At 43.8% G+C, this 20,106-nt stretch overlaps 1 protein-coding gene across 2 annotated transcripts in view; it reads left to right on the forward strand.

Moving 5' to 3' along the window:
• LOC137357103 (methylcytosine dioxygenase tet3-like) overlaps positions 1 to 20,106 on the forward strand; it is a 423,938-nt gene that overhangs the window by 32,345 nt on the left and 371,487 nt on the right. Inside the window, exon 1 of one of the 2 annotated variants that reach the window (XM_068023137.1) lies at positions 13,351 to 13,438. The exons of the other annotated variant lie outside the window; for it this stretch is intronic. The gene's annotated coding sequence lies outside the window, so the exon portion shown is untranslated. Of the gene's footprint in view, positions 1 to 13,350; positions 13,439 to 20,106 lie in introns of those variants that run through there. 2 annotated transcript variants of the gene reach the window in all.

Below are 20,106 nucleotides of genomic sequence, written 5' to 3' on the forward strand. Positions count from 1 at the left end.
GTCCTTGGTGTCTGGTTTACATTGTAAAAATGACTGCAGCACCCACTCAAAATCTGTTTGATCCAGTCCAAAACAAAGGCAGGTATCAACTCAAGGAGGGGCATAGGTGTATGCATACAAGGCCTCAAATTGCACTGACTCGTACCAACACTGCTGCTGTAATGTATTGCTTGACTGTAGATAGGGATGCTTCACATGGGTACTGTTATTGTCTTTTATCTTCTTTGGCCTCCTTATCTCGAGAGACAATGGATAAGCACCTGGAGGTGGTCAGTGGTTTGTGAAGCAGCGCCTGGAGTGGCTATAAAGGCCAATTCTAGAGTGACAGGCTCTTCCACAGGTGCTGCAGAGAAATTTGTTTGTCGGGGCTGTTACACAGTTGGCTCTCCCCTTGCGCTGCTGTCTTTTTTCCTGCCAACTACTAAGTCTCTTCGACTTGAACCCAAAACAGCATTGACCAATACTGACACTATCACTGTGGTGGATCATTGGGCCATACTATTTTCAGTATATGTCATTCAAGATTTTGTGAAACCAAAGCCTTTGCATTGATTAAGATTTTTATTTCTGTGAATCAAGCTGTCCAGAGAATTCAAAATATACAATTATGGGCAGGTTTCAGCTGTCTGAATGGAAATAAGCATATTGCAGAGGACGGTGAAAGTGTATGTGGAATAGCCTGCCAACTTTCACAGTCAAACCTCATTCATAAATAATGGAAGCACAGGAAATATACTAGAGGGTAACTGCTGCCAGTGGGATTGTACACCTAGAAGGAATCACTTTTTGGATGGTGCTCAAATGATGCATAACATTGAAAAAAACATCTGTTTGACAGGTTTTGTTAAAAATTAAAAATTATAGCCTAAATATTTGTTGTTCCTGCGCCAAAATGGTTAGGCCTGCAGCCCACCGGATATTGGGCATCAGGCCTCATTTACATGGGACCAGCAAGCTGTGCATGTATGCTGGGTGACCTCTGGCAAATTATCAGCAAATCTTGGGCCATTGCATTGGCTGCCTTCAGGGCAGACCAATTTAGCAAAGGGACAGGCATTAGGCCCCTCATTTGCATATTTACCAATATGGCCGTGGCGGCGCACTTCTTGAGTAGAATGTGCACATCCAAGCTGCCTGCCATGTTGGACGCTTTGGTGCCTATATTATTCCTGTAAAATGGCCACATCAACCAATTTCTAGGCCTATATTTCTAGAAAGGCCTATATTATATTTTAAGGAGCATTATCAATAAGAAAAATGCTCGACAAATGTTATCCTTTTTGGGGGGGAGTGGGGGGGCGGGGAGAGAAGAGGGATTAGAGCCATATCTCATTTTAGGATAATTATGTCATGCACAAATTAAATGATCATCCATTTCAACACAATTTAAATAAATGGCTTGTGTATAAATGTATATAAATAAATGTGTATTTTCGAACAAAAATTTCTTCTCAAATACTTTTCATTAAGAAAATATTCCTTTAAGTCCAAAAATCTGAAAAACATTGCAAAGTATCAAGAAATTCACATTTAAATTAGTCCACAGTAGAAAAATGCTCTTCCTCCCTACTGTTGCTAAGTTGTCAGTCAAAAGGATGACAAGTTGAGAAAAATAGAAATATTACTGAGGTTGGTGTTAAGGCACAATGTTGAACAGAGTAGTGGAGGAAGTAGTATGAGGACAATCCTTCTCGGCATGTTAGTTCCATTGCAGTGAAAATTGGATTTGTCTGTTTACACACTTGTCTCACCCTTTTATTTCCTATTGCATTAAGACTCATTGGGGCTGAAATTGGACATGGGCAGGGATGAAAAATGACAATATTGCATTGGTCTCCTGTCATACGCCCTGCTCAATATTCAGTTTCATTGACCAAAGAACTGAATACTAGGTAGGGCATATAATAGGCATTAATGCCGAAGGCAAATTTCTCCCCCACTTTTACAATGTAGCAAATATTCAGGAAAGAATATAACACATGACCAGAGACTGATTCATAAACAGACTAACAACAAAACAAACTCAGTGTTTTCAATGCTATGACATAGACTTTATCAGGAAGAATTACTTGCCCCAATGTTACTGCAGTGCATCCAATGCACTGAGCAGCTGTGTCATTATGATGTTAAAAACAATCAATAAGTATTGCATATACTAGTACAGGCTGATGCAGAATAAACACATATTATTCATTGATTTTACTCCTATAGCGTTTTCTTTTATATAAAAATGTTTGGCATTTTATTGAAATATCTTTTTTCCTGTAGTGTTTAAAGCAAAACATGAGTAAAGTTATCCATTTTCTGCAAGTTAGTGAGTTGTGGAAATATGAAAGCAGCTGCAGCAGGAATGCCTCTGTACAAAGAGATAAGCCCTGTGGAAGATTTTTCCTGAAGACAGCAATAAGTAAAACTTCACAAATAAGAAAACTGAACTTGCATTTATATAGTACCTCTAATGTAGAAATTGTTCCAAGACACTTCAGGTGTAGTCAGAAAAAAATGGACATCAAGTCAAAGAAAGAGGTTTTAGTTTAGATGAGCATCAAGATCAGCGCAGGCTTGGAGCGCCAAATGGCCTGTTCCTGTGCTGTACTGTTCTTTGTTCTTTGAGGAGGGGTGGCCAAATGCTTGGTCAATAAGTTGTGTTTTAAGCAGAGTCTTAAAAGAGGAGCAGAGAGTAGCAGAACCAGTGGTAACAATTTGGCCTCTATGTCAAAAGATTGTGGGTGTGAGCCCTACTCCAGTGACTTGGGAACATAATCTAGGATAATATTTAAATGCAGCAGTGAGGGAATGTCAGCGGCATTGACCGGGATTTTACGAGTCCTACGGTGTTCCTGATGGCAGAACTGGAAGTTGGCGTAACTTCCGCTTCCACCAATTTTTCCAGTTTCACACGCGATTCCATATATAAATTAAACATGCGGCGACGAGCACGGGGAACACATGGGATTATGCGACGGGACGGCCTTTCATTGATGGAACCCGCTTGTCACTGGGCCAAGCACCATGATCACCACGGCTCTCACGCATTCTATGCTTGCAGCCTCAAGGGTCAGAAGCCTTCCTGTCATGTAAGTCTCTTTAAGGCAGCGGGCAGACAAGGCATATTTTGAAATCTCATAGGAGCCTGAATTATAGCTGAAATTAATTCAAAATGCTTTTACCTCCCTTAATTTTTGTAATCCAGCACCAACTTCACACGATTTACTTTTTTGATCTGGCAACACAGAAGAAAATGTTAGCCAGCAGGCAGCAACCCACACCACGGTTCAGTGATGCCTCCCTGCAAGTTCATCTCCAGGCCGCCATCTTCCCTGCAGATGGAGTGCTAAGACCCTCCCACCTGACCAAGGTGGCCTGGATGAAGGTAGCAGAGGAGGTCTCAAACCGTGGGGTCACTCATAGAACCTGCGTACAATGTCGCAAGCATATCAATGACTGCTCAGATCAGAGAGGGTAAGTGTTATTGGCGAAGCTGTTCCATTGTTTTTCTCCCTGGCTCCATCTCTTTAAGGCAGAGGGCAGACAAGGCATGCAGTGGATTATTTGAGCTGCTTTGGTGCCATATGCTAAATGATTGTGCACAAAGTTGATGATTGGCGTTGTTGATGTGCTTGAATGTGTCATGTGAAAGCCAGTCCTGAATGAGTGACGTTGATGCATGTGGACAATGGTTGTGATGCATCTTTTGAAATCTCATTCAATCTGCACAGTCTCCTGCAGAACAAATTCACCCACAACCAGTGCGACCACGCCAAGATATGTGGAGTTGTCCCAGTGTCAGGCAAACCCCCCCACCTGCCAAGACTGAGGCACACACTATTTCGCCACATGAACAAAAACTTAAAATTGCAAGCCCTGACTGGAAAGACATTTGCATAGTACCAAACAATGTTGAAACAATGGGGACCCAGTAGTTGCTTCTCCAATACACAGAAGTGGTCAGACCAGTTTTAGTCACATGACTAACTGGCTGTTGCAGAGTTTTGAACTGAAAGTTTTAAATTGGAGAAAACAGGATTTGAACGAAGACAAAGCCGTGTGCTCATGGAGTAAAGATCTCTCCTGGAACAAAGATCTCTCCTGGAACTGAAGCAAGAAAACCTCTCTCTTGCCTGCTTCCATCTCCTTCCCTCGGAACTGAATCTTGTGAAAACACACGAAACTCAAAGAGAGAAAAGTTTCCTAAGTGAACAAGGTTTTAAGACTACTGGGCCCCAATGAAAAGCCAGACCATATCTTTAATCAAGCACTACAGCGAGCTCGAGAAAGAGTAACAAGATATTGCCTCAAACTTCTCTACTTCTCTGTTCTTCTGCTCTTTTCTGTCCCTACTTGCATGTGTATCGCACGTGCATGCTAATGTGGGCGCATCGTATATCCGCAGGCGTTAACTGTATTAGAGTTTAAGTTTAAGGTTTAATAAATTTCGTCTTTCTTCTTTAAACCAAAGAAAGCATGTTTGTGCGCATTTCTTTGCCTTATAATTGGAAGGTTGTGAACAAGGATTCACAAAGGGGGAGCTCAAAACACAGTATGTTTAAAATTAAACCCTGTTAGAATAAGATCAGGTGAAGATAGTAACAGACCAGACCCCTAGACATATTTTGCACCCAGACATCAGAGTCCGAACACCGGCTGAAGAGGAGGCTGCCAAAATTGCGACAGAGGAGGGAGGCAGGGCAATAACAGATGGCAAGGCAGGATCCTCAAGGCATAAGGATCAAGTTTCATCTTCAATCTTGCAGCCATGCGTACACACCCAATGAAAGTGTGCGATCTCATCACAGCTGATGCTTAATGTGCCTCTGTTTGTGTCTCCATTGCAGGTGCCTGCACTCGAGTGTCTCGAAAACACGAGGCCCAAGACTCCTCCTCGCGGGAGGAAGAGGAAGACAGTGCTCCAGAGGGTGCAACGTCACCTGCCTCTTCTTCCAGCTCCGCCAGTGCAGATATATCCAGATGGTCTGCGGGGGGTTTAAGATTAGAATCTGAGTCACAATCTGGTGTTCACAACACAGAAACATCCCAGCAGCTGAGGGAGCATGTGCCAGCTGGGTCCCCTGACAATCAGAGGGCTGCTGGGGACCAGGCCCCGGCTCACACTCATGATGATCCTCTGTTTGTCGCTATGAGAAAGCTGCTGGATGTGCAGCAAAGCCATGTGGAAAATTTGTCAGAGATGCCTGAAGTCATGCGTGGCTTTGCACATGCCATGGAGGAGTCTATGCAAGCCAGACGTTTGCCATGTCCCAGGCATTTGAGCGTATGGCTTGGTCTGGTGAGAGTTTGGCAAGCTCCTTGGTGAGTCTGGTTGAGTATTGAAGGCATATGCGATCTGACCTGCACTCCATCGCAGTTGCCATGGGCTCCATGCAGCAGAGTCTGAGCGAGAGGGGGACTTGGAACCTGAACCTCCCTATGGGTGCTGCTTCCCTCAGGGAGACAAGCAGGTGCCATTGTACACCCAGATGGAGGAGGAGTGCGTGCCAGCTGCCCCGGGGCCTTCCTCTCAGGACATCCCCGGGGTAAGCAGTGTCTCGTCCTCCCCCTTACCTCCAACAGGTGAGCACACGGGGAATACTCAAGCACCATTGCTGCAGACCCCAAGTAGGATGGAATCAACAAGGCCGTTCCTCTAGAAGACGCCCACCACAGCAATGGGGCAGTGCACTGAGCAGACTGCCTGCACCTCAGTTGCTAATATCGGGGTAGCACCTCGACGTAGTGGGAGAAAACTGAAAAAGAAACAGTTTTGAGCATGAAGGTGACATAGGTGCTGTAAATATTGTGCAACTCTTCAATAAGTTTAAATATATCTTTATTTACTTCAACATCTGATGCACTCTTATAAATAAGTTGCTTGGTTTCAGCTGAAAATGAAAATGTTCATTGGAGGCCGATGGCAGGAATGCATTGATGCTTGCAAAACATCTCAGAAAATGTTCAGTGTCCATTTATCGTTGCAGTTTGAGCTTCGGTCTTCAATGATGGCTGTTTATCGTTTGATGATTGTTCACTTTTTTCATGACTGACATGGCTTACATTTGTGGTTCTGCGGTCACATATTAACTTTGCTTGCAGTTACGTGTATTCGGTTCCATCGTAGCCCAGAGAAGATATCATCTGCCAGTCACATCAAAGTGCAGCAAAGCTTCTTTTATGTTACAGCAATGAATAAGACCTCAGGCGTATGTGAATATATGTGGGGAATTTATATGTTTCTCCTACCAACGTTCCTTGATGAAGTGGCTTATTGTTGGCTGAACCGTGCAAGTATGAGTTTCTCCCTGATGTCCCTTGCATGTCTTTCTATGGCCATCATATCTATAATGGCATCGTTGGCATTTTTGTCCTCCTCACCCACTTCATAGTCTTCCTCATCTGAGGAGGACTGCTGTTCCTCCTGATCCTCTGCCTGCAGAATGTTGATGCATCTAATTGCAAGGTTGTGCAAAGCACAGCAGACAACGAGTATTCGTAACATCCTCTGTGGCGTGTACTGAAGAGCTCCTCTGAACTGGTCAAGGCAGTGGAATTGCATTTTCAGCATGCCAGTGGTGTGTTCGATGCTGAGTCTGGTGGATGTGTGAGCAGCACTGTATCTCTCTTATGCACTGCTTTTGGGATGCCGCACTGGTATCAACAACCATGTACAAAGGAGGTAAGCCTGGTCACCCAGGATCCAGCCATCTACTTCGGCTGTTTCCTTAAAAATGGCTGGCAGCTGTGAGTTCCTCAAAATATATGAGTCGTAACAACTTCCTGGGAAACGAGCGCAAACATACATGATTCTTCTCCTGTGGTTGCAATGCAGCAGGCTGGTCCCAGGGAGCTCGAAATGGCCACATGAGTACAGTTGATCACCCCTTGAACTCTGAGGAACCCATCAATGGCGCCGAAGGCCGCAGACCTTGCTGCCTGGGTGTCCTCATCTACAGGTAAATAGATTAAATCATTAGCATGTCGAAAAAGGGCATTGGTCGCCTCTTTGATGCACTTATGGGTCGCAGACTGTGATATGCCACATATGCTGCCTGTGGATCCCTGGAAGGAGCCGCTAGCAAAAAAACTGAGTGCAGCAGGCACCTTCAGGGTAACTGGCATGGGATTCCCACCAAACCCAAGCGGTCATGCCGCAAGATCCTACAAATTTCTGTGATCATTTCATGTGATGTCCTTAAGCGTCTCCAGCATTGCCTCTCTGACATTTCAAGGTAATTTGTCCTTGCCCTGAGGATGTAATGCCATGCTAGTGCCTGTCTTCGATATGGTCGTTCCTGGTTGTTATCATTTGGAGCATCCTCGCCTTCTTCTTCTGCCTGTTGCTGGCATTCAGGCATCATGAGTTGAGGGAAAAGAGCCCTTGTTAGTCACTCCCTTTGTTCTTCTTCCCGTGGTACTAGACAAATTGGGTGTATGGGACCCATGTCACTGCAGTTTTTTTGAACAGTAAATAAGCAGAGCGTGGCAATTCAGCCCTTTGTTGCCAGTAAGCTAAAACATTGAAGCAATGAACAGTTTCCTTATATCTGCTGTAGAATTGCAGCCAGGTGGAAGACAAACCCACGATCATTTTTCTCCTCCCACCTCCGTGCATTTCTTGAGTGGCCACATGGTTTGCATTATCGTTGGAGAAAATGGTGCGTGGAGAATACGGGGCAAGTCTCCCCACCTTCCAACCTCCTCCTGCAACCTTCCAGCCTGAACCCATCATCCTTGACCCACCCAATGTTACCGTTACCCTTCGCTCCATTATCATTGAACTTCCCCCATTACATGCACAGTGTAATAATCAATTTATTCATACCATTCCTCCCCTGTGTTCCTACACCCGTTACCATCGACATGCCTACTCTGATGCTTGATACTCCTCAAATCGACCTGAACATGGTTGCCGAGGCCCGTTCCCCTCCCTATGATGTTGTACAACACCCAACCATAAGTCTTGACCTTCCCCCCCTACATAATTCATTTGCCCCCATTGACTGCGACTGTTCCCTCTGCCAGCCAGTACCCTCAATGTACCCCACAGGACCCTGACGTTGACAGCACTGATCCCTCCCTTTAGGCCATTGTCGACTATCTTCTGACTGTAATGCTCGAATCAACCCACCATCCCCGCAGCCACTCACATCCAGCTTCAGCAACAATAGCAACCAATACACACCCTAAACGCTTCGCTCTACCCTCCCCTGCTCCTCCATAGACCCGATCACCCCACCCTGTCCTCCTTGAGTACCCTCCCCTGCTCCTCCATGCACCTGATCACCCCACCCTTTATCCTCTGCTCCTCCCTCCTCTGCCTCTCCATGCCTATGCCTTTGCCACCCATCCCCTGAGAAGAATCACCCTTGCTGGTGCCGAGCCTGGAGCTAAACAGCCATTCCAATGCTGGTGTGGAGGTAAACATCCATTCCAATGCTGGCGTCATTTTTCCGATGAGTAAAAGAGAGAACAACACAGACCTGAGACTCAACTGCACAAATCCGACTATTGCATGCCATGGTGAAACAAACAGGTGGCACGGGAATAGGGCGCACCATTCACTTAATCTGGCAGATAGGACTGAATTGTAACTAAGAGTAGGGTAATAAGTATTCATGGCATGTAAATGAATGCAAAGCTGCAAACTGCCACCATGCAGGGAGAACCCCAGAATGATGCAAACACGTCGCCGACTTAATTTCTCTAAAACATCCCGCTGTCGGGAATCTGAAAAAACACCTCCCGCTTCATTAAATCACCCTGGACACCACCAAATACACTGTTGTAGAGCCCAGAAAATTCCACCCATTGTCTTTCAGATAAGATGTTAAACCAAAGTCCTATTTTCTTGTTTAGCTTGATGTAACTGATCCCATGATATTATTTAAGGAAGGGCAGAAGAGCTCTCTTGATGTCCAAGCCAACTTATTCCTCAACGAACACTACAAAACAGATTTTCTCATCATTTATCCTTATTGCTGTTTGTGGGACCTTGTGCATAAATTTGATGATCTGTTTGCCTACATTATAACAGTGACTTCACTTCAAAAATAATAATTTGATTATGAAGCGCTTTAGGATACCTTCGTGATGCAGTTTCTTTTTTTTAAGATTAAATATTTTATTATTTTGTTGTTCCAGAAACTACTAATAAAACATAAGACTTCACAGGAAGAGAAGAAACCGTTAAGTGCAACAAGAAAATGACCTTACTTAGAAATCAGCCCCACCCATCCACCCCCTCACCATGTTCCTCAATCTACTTTCTCTCCCAACCACATCAACTGTATGCTGAATTTATGCTGTCATTGTAGCTTCCGGTCATTATTCATACAGTTAATCTCAGATAAATACAAAAATCATACAACTGTTTCATTTGTTCGAACTGCGAGATGAATGGCATTCATTGCTTGGATTTTTTTCAAAAAGCAGAGAAAATTACCTTATAATGCTCAAATAAACAAATTAGTAAAAGGGAGAAACAAACTAATTTATTTCTGCTTATTAAAATATTATTTATACAGAAAAGGGAATATTCACATCAGGTTTTGCAGCTATACAGGTTTTACAGACATCACAATGACACACTTAAAACATTGCTCTAGTATAATTGTCTCCTTTAGCTGCCACTACATCATATCATGATGCACGGAGATGTGCAAGGAAAGCCCATTATAGGGAAAGTATTTTCAAAACATTTTATCTACTGTGACAAAGGTAAACAATTGCTCCTCATCCTTCTCAATCTGTATGCAGCCTTTGACTCAGTAGACCACACCATCCTCCTCCAATGTCTCTCCACTGTCATCCAGTTGGATGGAATTGTTCTCACCAGGTTCCATTCTTCTGTATCTAATCATAGCCAGGGTATCACTTGCAAAGGCTTCTCTTCCTGCTCCTGCACCATTACCTTGTGTTCCCCAAGGATCTATCCTTGGCCCCCTCCTATTTCTCATCCACATGCTGCCCCTCAGCGATATCATCCAAAAGCATCAGTTTTCACACGTACGTTGACTCATCACCACCTCTTTTAACTCTTCCACTGTTGCTATATTATCAGACTGTTGATCCGACATTCGGTACAGGATGAGCAAAAATTTCCTCTAATTAAATATTGGGAAGACTGAAGCTATTGTTTTTGGTCCCTGCTCCAAACTCCATTCCTTAGCTACTAACTCCATCCCTCTCCTTGACAGACTAAACCAGTCTGTTTGCAACCTTGGTATATTTGACTCCGAGATGAGCTTCTGACTGTATATTTGCATCATGAAGACCGCCTATTTCCACCTCTGTAACATTGCCCGACTTCACCCGTCTCAGCTCATCTGCTGCTGAAACCCTTGTTACCTCTAGACTTGACTATTCCAATGCACTCCTGGCTGGTCTGTCAGATTCTACTGTCCATAAACTTGAGGTCATCCAAAACTATGCTGCCCATGTCTTAACTCCAAGTCCCATTCACCTATCACCCCTGTGCTCGCTGACCTACATTGGCTCCCGGTCAAGCAACATCTTGATTATAAAATTCTCATCCTTGTTTTCAAATCCCTCCATGGCCTCGCTCCTCCCTATCTCTGTAATTTCCTCCAACCGCACACCCTCCGAGATATCTGTGCTCATCTAATTCTGGCCTCTTGAGCATCTCAGATTTCAATCGCTTCACCTTTGGTGGTCGTGCCTTCAATTGCCTAGGCCCTAAGCTCTGGAATTCCCTCCCTGCACTTCTCGGCCTCTCTACCTCACATTCATCCTTTGTTAAAACCTATCTCTTTGACCAATCTTTTGGTCATCTGACCTAATATCTCCAAATGTGGCTTGGTGTCATATTTTGTTTTATAATGCTCCTCTGAAGTGCTTGGGGTGGTTTCTTACATTAAAGGCACTATATAAATACAATTAGTTGTTGTACAATTTTGAATAAGAGGAGTGGAGTTCTGCTGGCCAGTATTTATCCCTCATCCAGCAGGTAAAAACAGATTATCAACAGATATAACCAATGTTAATAATGTATATGTCCAAGAAACTGACAACATCTTTCACAGCATGAAAAATTTACCCAAGCTGAGCAACAATATAACGACAATCTATCCAACTACAGCACATCCAAGCACATACTGGTCTCAGACCTGTCGTATAACTGCACTCTTATTCAACTTGAAGCATAGGTTTCTCTTCTAGTCAGTTCTGAATGTGCTGAACTATTTAGGGCAAGAGGGAATATCTCAATGGTGCTTCAAGAGCAGCATAGAAGACCTAGGAACAGGTCACCTGCCTGATTTTCTATGCCAGTGAAGGCATTCTATGTTGTCATTCATTCTCGTCTCATTTTTATTAAATCTTCTGACAGAGATCATTCAAGGGATCTCTTATTTTGCCAGTCTTTGTCCACAGAGGTTGGCACTACTGAAACTACTAATTGTTTATGTGGGAAAGGGGGAGGAGGTAAACAGCATACAAAATAGGAAAAAAGACAAGCTGCATAATTTGAACTTCTGCTGCTACAAAATAGCAATGCACAGCCAAGGAAGGTTGGTGATATTTTAGAGATGTTCTGCTTAAACCTAGGAAATATTTATGCAGTAAACATTTGTATAGGTAAAATGTCAAAAGCAAAGTGGAGCTCCTGGTGGCTGATGTCCATTTTCCTTCTATTACAGACAAACAGGCAATTAGGAGCTAATGGAACTCCACTAACAGCTCAGCCATCCGTAATAGTTTGCTCCCTTGTGATAAAATCCAGATGCTTCAGTAATCAATAATGTTTTATTCCATTTAGTAATTGTAACATTTCAGTCTCAGTTTATGCAGACACCATTAAAGCACTCAATCATTCTTTTTGTCATCAAACATGCTTCAGGCAGAGCTAACATGTTTATGCATGTTGCACATTCAGAAATGATTGACTCGTGTGTGTGTGTGTGTTGTTACGAAAGTGCCTCTTGTGAAAATGTTTTGTTAAATATATTTTTTGAAAGATTGAAGAAATGTCAAAATTTGGGGTTTTCAAAGGGGGTCATGTAAAGGCCTGTTTACTTTGAAAAACAGTCCCTGGAAATGTTTTTTTTAAAAGGGGTACTGAGAGATCTTCTGAGGAAAACAAGCCTTTCTGGGAAACCACCCGACTTCCAGCAACAACCACAAACCTTTCTGGGAAACCACCTGACTTCTAGCTCAATAAACAGAGAACTTTGGACACCTGGAGAAATTGTTTCCCAAGAAGTGACAGGTCAAGATTGATGGAGGTCAAAAGGTTGACCTCCTTTTGAATTGTTTTGAGTTGTGGTTGAACTGTATAAAAAGGAAGAGAACTTCCAAGGAGAGAAGAGAATTTCCAAGGAAGGAGAGAAGACCACAACCAAGCTCAGCTTTCCAGCACTTCTCTAAAAGATCCTGAGAAGTCCACTGTGTCAACTCATCTTGTCTCCTGTCTTTGAAGAAAAGCCTGCTAAATTAGTTCTCACTGCACAGTGGCGCAGTGGTTAGCACCGCAGCCTCACAGCTCCAGGGACCTGGGTTCAATTCTGGGTACTGCCTGTGCGGAGTTTGCAAGTTCTCCCTGTGTCTGCGTGGGTTTTCCCCGGGTGCTCCGGTTTCCTCCCACCGCCAAAGACTTGCAGGTGATAGGTAAATTGGCCATTGTAAATTGTCCCTAGTGTAGGTAGGTGGTAGGGAAATTGGGATTACTGTTGGGTTAGTATAAATGGGTGGTTCTTGGTCGGTACAGACTCAGTGGGCCGAAAGGCCTGTTTCAGTGCTGTATCTCTAAATAAATAAATAAATTCCACCTAAAAACAACTGTTCTAAAGATCCCAGTGACCTGTCTACATGTACTCGAAAGCCAGACTGTATGCCAGCTTTGGAACACAACAAATCTCATCTGTTGTTTCTTCAAAATGAGCAAGTATTCAGCCCAAGTGGGGGTTTTTTGTCTGTAACGGAGCTCTAAAAACAAAAATCCCCTCATTTTTCTGGTTAACCTCTCTGAATAATCTATACATTGACCTAAATAAAAGGATCAATCTCAGTTATTTAATTTGCCAAGTTAAAAATCTGGTGCATGACAATAGATTTTCTCCAAACCTAACAAATAGTTTTCCTTAGTGTTTTAAAATAATTGCTTAATCTTCGCAGACCTGCCAAGTCTCATTGTTTCCAATAAGATTTCCCATTTATAGTCAGGAAACGAACCCGTGCCTCAGAAGACAATATTACTGGCAGGGCAGGTTGTGAAAGCAGGAAATAAGGCATATGGACAGATGGGTGCCTGGGATTTATAAATAGAGGCAGAGTGTACAAAAGCAAGGAAGTTATGGTGAATCTTTAGCAAAATGCTAGTTTGGCCTCAGATGGTTGGAGTATTGTGTCCAATTCTGGGCACCACACTTTAGGAAGGATGTGAAGGCGTTCGAAAGGGTGCAGAAAAGATTTATGAGAATGGCTCAGGGTAAGAGAGACTTCATTTGCGTGGATAGACTGGCAAAATTGCAACTGCTCTCTTTAAAGAAAAGATTGAGAGGAACTTTGATAGAGATTTTCAAAATTATGAGGGGTCTCGACAGAGTAGATGGGAAGGAACAGTTCCCATTGCCAGAAGAGTTGGGAAACAGAGGACAACGATTTAGTGATTGGCAAAATAACCAGAGGTGACATGAGGAAAAGCTTTTTTACGCAGCAAGTGGTTCAATGCCAAAGAGTGTGGTGGAGGCAGATTCAATCGTGGCTTCCAAAAGGGAATTGGATAATTATCTGAAGAAAACATTTTCAGGGCTGCAGGTAAAAGGCGGGAGAATAGGATTAACTGAGTTGCGTTCACAGAGAGCTGGGGTTGGACACTACGGGCCAAATGGCCTTCTGTGTTGTAACCATTCTATAATTCTATGACTATATTTTTGGTAGATTTCTGTTGATAAACAATCTGTCATGCTTAACCTGCTCATAAAATCTCACTGAGAGGAACAAGCTGAAACTGGGGAATGTGCTATAACCTTTCAGTATTATCTGATAATACAACTGACAATGATGATTGCTTTCACGTAAGGAAAAATAAACAAGCGAATAGTCCTGTTTACTCAATTCACAGTTGATCAGGGCACAGAAATTTCAAGTTTCAAAATATGAAAAGAGAAAATAGTTAAAAGGGAAGCTAGTAGAAGGCCTATGGTAACGGTGCACATACTGATCATTTCAGGAGCATGCTTCACTGAATGTCATCAATGACTACTATATGGGTGTCAAATTCTGTAAGCTGGAAAGCTTACCCACTTTGGAGGGAGGCCATGGACAGGGAGTGTATGAACCTCATTAGACCGCTTCATTTTTGTCAATTATGTATGAATTTGTGACCTTTATCACCTGTTCACTCTATTAGTGTTGCTTGCATGTTTAAAATGGGCACTGCTGAGACTTCTTGCTCTGGACTTTGTTTTATATGTCAAAGTGTGGTTGTCAGTACAATATTGCATTTAAAATTCCTCTCTTTGAAATTTACAGATCTGTATCTTCATTATCTTTAATACCATCTATGTGTTGCACAATAGGCACAGGACAACATGCTTGCAGTTCACTGAAGAACAGTGTATGTGGAGGCTTTCTTTCTCCAGGTTCAGAATAGTGTTACCTCCTGTAACATATCTGCAACCAACAGTTGCAGTCAAGGTCACTGCAGCCCTTAACTTCACTGGCTTCAGCTCCTTCCAGGTTGCCACAAGGGATATCAATAACATCAGTCACCCTGCAGTTCTTGCTTGTATGAAGCAGATGGCAAACCCCACACAATTTGTGACTGGACTCTTCCACATTCTCCAACATGTTGCAGAGGATCCCGAGCAAGCAGTGAAATGCTTGAGCAATTGCTGGTGCACAGAAAGCATTTTTCTTTTCCAGGCTATACCTCTAAGCCCGCATATCTAGCAGAACTAGTTTAGGACAAGCCCTTTGGGGAGCGGATTCCTGGGTCGTCCTGTCTATCTGCTTTTGCTCACTTGTGCTTAATGAGTAACACAGTGCAGACCCTCCAACATACTATCAATGCATCACTGGGTGTGTGTCTATGTGAGTGACAGTTAAGTAGAAAGAAAGATGCCTAAATATCCTGATGTGCTTAGCCTTCAGTCTAGCAATCGCCGATGCTGAACGTCCACTCTGAGCAAATGATTTTGATGGCAGCCTCTTTGATTGGTATCAGTACCTGTAGAGTGGCAGGTTCCTCTCCTGTAATACTCTCAATTGTATGCAAGGTGGATTAATATGTGCTCTGTTTAAGGGTTTTCAGAATGCAGGATGCAGCTTCGCAAGTGTGGTCAAAAGAGGAAAATAGTTGTGTGGGTAGTAGCAGATTTTCAGGATGTGTTCAGGGCTAGTGCAGTGGCCTGACGAGTTTTGATGACCTAAAAGGGTCAGAGGAACTTTCCAGAATTATTCCTTCGCATTTGTCTAGGTTTTAGCTGTCTTTTCGTCTCTCAGGAGATTATATGGCTTTTGCGCGGGGTGGGGTGGGGAATGTATGTATGTGAGGCACAAGGCATTGCACTTATGTGAGATCTGTGTAAAGTTTGTGCCAGATTGGTACAGGACTCCTCCATGCTCCTTGACATTGTGTGCAAGCTTTCTGGCAGGCTTTCCAGTGCACCAAGCAGTTGGTTATGAACACCCATCAGCCGTCTTCTGTAGTCTGGTCCAAAGTATTAATATGATTCCTCTGCAGCAGAACTGAGCAACACCTTGCTCTCCAGCAAGCTGTCACTGGCGCAATCCTGTCTCTCGCCGTTCCTGTGCACTTGTGCCCTGTGTTTCCACCACATGCATCCCTCCTCTATTCTAGCCTCTAAAATATGAGCAGTCTCAATCTGAGTTGGTGGCTGTGAATGTAAGATCAAGTGACAGTGTCTCTTCATCTGTGCTGTCTTCTTCCTGTTGCTCCACTGACTGGGAAAGGTACAACTCTTGGGCATCTGAAGTGAAAAAGGTTGGGTGTGGTGAGGGGAAAGGAGAAACTAAGAAGTACATGCTTACACCAAGTGCAGTCTGTGAGTCAGAAGAGATTATGGGTTGAGCGAGAAGTGAGATCAGAGAAGGCGGACTGGGTATGCAGATTCCCACATCATTGAATCCTGCAGCCACAACAATGGCCATGGCCTCAGTGATGCCCCTTCCTATGATGAGTAGCGCAGTCTCCTCCATGGGAGTTATAATATGCAGGCGTGATTGTCTTCCTGCACTCTGTTCCTGCTACCTCCTGTCGTGCACCATGTTCACCTGTAAGAAAAAGGGAAGTGTATCAGTGAAATTTTCTGCTATATGTTTGGTGATGTGGCTGTCATGATGAATAGCTGCTGGTATGTGCTGCGAGTTGTGGGTGCGAGTTTTGCAACAGTGCTAAGTCATAGAGTCAGAGTCGTACAGCATAGAAACAGGCCCTTCGGCCCACCGCGTCCATGCCGACCGTAATGCCTATCTATACTAATCCCACCTGCCTGCATTAACTCCATATCCCTCTATGCCTTTCTCATTCAAGTACCTGTCCAGATGCCTCTTAAATATTGCTACTGTTCTTGCCTCCACCACCTCCTCTGACAGCTCATTCCAGATACCCACTATTCTTTGTATGAAAAATGTACCCCTTTGATCCCCTTTAACCCGCCTCCCTCTCACCTTAAATCTATGCCCTCTAGTTTTAGTCACCTCTACCATGGGAAACAAACTCTGGCTATCTACCCTATCTATGCCTCTCAATTTTATATACCTCCAGCATGTCCCCTCTCAGCCTCCTTCGCTCCAGGGAAAACAGACCCAGACTATCCAATCTCTCTTTATAACTCAAGCCCTCCAAACAAGGCAACATCTTTGTTAATCTTTTCCGCACCCTCTCTAGCTTAATCACATCTTTCCTGTAGTGCGGCGACCAGAACTGCACACTGTACTCCAAATGCGGCCTAACTAACGTCATGTACCACTGTAACATGCCGTCCCAACTCTTGTACTGAATGCCTCGGCCGATGAAGGCAAGCATGCCATACGCCTTCTTCACCACCCTGTCTACCTGTGTTGCCACTTTCAGGGAACTGTGTACTTGCACCCCAAGGTCTCTCTGCTCAACAACACTCCCCAGGGCCCTGCCATTCACTGAACATGGCCTGCCCTGGTTTAACTTCCCAAAATGCATCACTTCACACTTGTCTGCATTAAATTCCATTTGCCAATCACTTGCCCACTTTCCCAGTTGATCTATATCCTGTTGTAATCTTAAACAACCTTCTTCACTGTCCACTATACCACCAATTTTGATGTCATCTGCAAACTTACTAATCATGCCCCCTACATTCACATCCAAATCATTAATATATGACAAACAACAGAGGGCCCAGCACCAATCCCTGCGGCAAACCACTGATCACCGGCCTCCAATCTGAAAAACAACCCTCCACTACCACCCTCCGCCTCCTATCACCAAGCCAATTTTGTATCCAATTGGCTAGCTCACCCTGGATCCCATGTGTTCGAACCTTCCGGACCAGCCTACCACGCGGGACCTTGTCAAAGGCCTCGCTAAAGTCCACATAGATAATGTCCATCGCCCTGCCCTCGTCAATCCTCTTGGTCATCTCCTTGAAAAACTCAATCAAATTTGTGAGACATGATTTCCCACGCACAAAGCCATGCTGACTATCCCTAATCAGACCTTGCCTTTCCAAATGCATATAAATCCTGTCTCTCAGAATCCCTTCCAATAACTTTCCCACCACTGATGTAAGGCTCACTGATGTAGTTCCCTGGCTTATCCCTGCTGCCCTTATTAAATAAAGGCACAACATTCACTATCCTCCAGTCTTCCGGTACCTCACCCGTGGATAACGATGATACAAAAATCTCTGCCAGGGCCCCAGCAATCTCCTCCCTTGCTTCCCTAGGATAGCATCCGAGGATACACCTGGTCAGGCCCTGGGGATTTATCCACCCTAATGCGCTTCAGAACCTCAAACACCTCCTCCTTTGTAATGTTGATATGCTCCAGGATATCAGTGTTTCCTCCCTTGAACTCACTACCTTCCATGACCTTCTCCATGGTAAATACAGACAAGTAGTATTCATTTAAGACCTTACCCATTTCCCGTGGCTCCACACATAGATTACCACACTGATTTTTAAGGGGACCTACTCTCTCCTGAGCTACCCTTTTACTCTTAATATACTTATAGAATCGATTTGGATTTTCCTTTATCTTATCTGCCAGGGAAATCTCATGGCCCCTTTTTGCCCTCCTAATTTCCTTCTTAAGTGTACTCCTACATCCCCTATACCTTGAGGGACTCGCTTGATCCCAGCTGCCGATACCTGACATATGCCTCCTTCTTTGTCCTGACCAGACCCTCAATATCCCTCGTCAGCCAAGGTTCCCTAAACCTGCCAGCCTTGCCCTTCCATCTAACAGGAAAATGTCAGCCCTGAACTCTTCCTATCTCACTTTTAAAAGCCTCCCACTTGCCAGACGCCCCTTTATCCTTAAACAGCCTCGCCCATTCAACTTTTGAGAGTTCCTGTCTGATGCCATCGAAATTAGCCTTCCCCCAATTTAGGACTTCAACCTGAGGACCAGTCCTATCCTTTTCCATAACAATCTTGAAGCTAATAGAGTTACGGTCACTGGTCCCAAAGTGCTCCCCCACTGACATCAGCCACCTGCCCAGCCTCATTTCCCAAGAGGAGGTCGAGTGTAGCCCCTTCTCTTGTCGGGCCATCCACATACTGCTTCAGAAAACTATCCTGGACACACTTAAATTCTTCCCCATCTGATCCCTTAGCACTAAGGCAATCCCAGTCAATATTTAGGAAGTTAAAATCACCTACTATTACAACCCTATAATTCCTACACCTATCTGTAATTTCCCTACATAATTTCTCCTCCAATTCCCTCTGACTATTGGGGGGCCTATAGTATAATCCCATCAAAGTGATCACCCCTTTCTTATTTCTAAGTTCTACCCATATGGCCTCTCCGGACATTCCTCCCGGGATATCTTTGATAAGTACTGCTGTGATGTCCTCCCTAATCAATAGTGCAACTCCCCCTCTGTCACGCCGTAAACATCGGTACCCCAGAACATTGAGCTGCCAGTCCTTCCCATCCTTCAACCACATTTCCATAACAGCTATAATATCACAAGTGCGTGAGGGTGAGGTAAATATGAAATGAAAGGTTGAGTAATGATTGTTATTAGGTGGATGAGGCTAATGGATCTGTCATTTGAACATGAACTCACTTTTACAATTTGCGGCAGATTATTTAACCAAACACACCATTAACATACTGTTTGCCTTTGCTGCATGACTTTCTGGTCAGTTATTCTCTGTGACCCTGTCCTATCAACACCTTCATTTTTGTTATCTCTTGCCCCCCACCCCGCTTTATTTGCTTAAAACCTATGACATTTCTAACCTTTGCCAGTTCTGATGAAGGGTCACTGACCTGAAACATTAACTCTGCTTCTCTCTCCACAGATGCTGCCAGACCTGCTGAGAATTTCCAGCATTTCTTGTTTTTAATGTCAGATTATTCAACTTCTTCTTGCACTGAATCCATGTTCTTGGCATTGATCTCTGCCTCTGTGTAATGCAAGGGAAGGGAAGCCATTAGTCCTGAGAACGAGGCAGGAAGGTAGTGTTGTCGAGTTACCCACTAGTCACATGAGGTTAATTGGGAATCCAGATGAGGCTAATTGCATTGCTGATGAATAAATAAAAAATAAATAAGACTCACTGTTGTTGGTAATGTGATCTCAATACTTATTTGCATGCATTTGCATTAGTCCTTTAACCTTTTTGTGAACTTGTTGGTAAAATGGTAAAATAGAAAACAGAGTACGCAATTGTTTTTGATTGTTGTAAGTGTTTTACACCTTTGGTTACTGAATGGTGGTTGATGTTTGTTAAGTACACATACACCTGTGAAGTATATTTATCTGTATTGCGTCTAAACCATTTTCTACTGTAATTAATTCATGTGGCCAAAACTGTCACCATAGCCACAGCTGTGGCGAGTCATCAATTTCCTTTAGACAACACAGTGTACAGGATCTGACTTTGTCATGAGTGCTTTGCTAAAGATCATCTACTTGA

Source organism: Heterodontus francisci, chromosome 47 (genome assembly GCF_036365525.1).
Source record: "Heterodontus francisci isolate sHetFra1 chromosome 47, sHetFra1.hap1, whole genome shotgun sequence".
NCBI lineage: Eukaryota > Metazoa > Chordata > Chondrichthyes > Heterodontiformes > Heterodontidae > Heterodontus > Heterodontus francisci.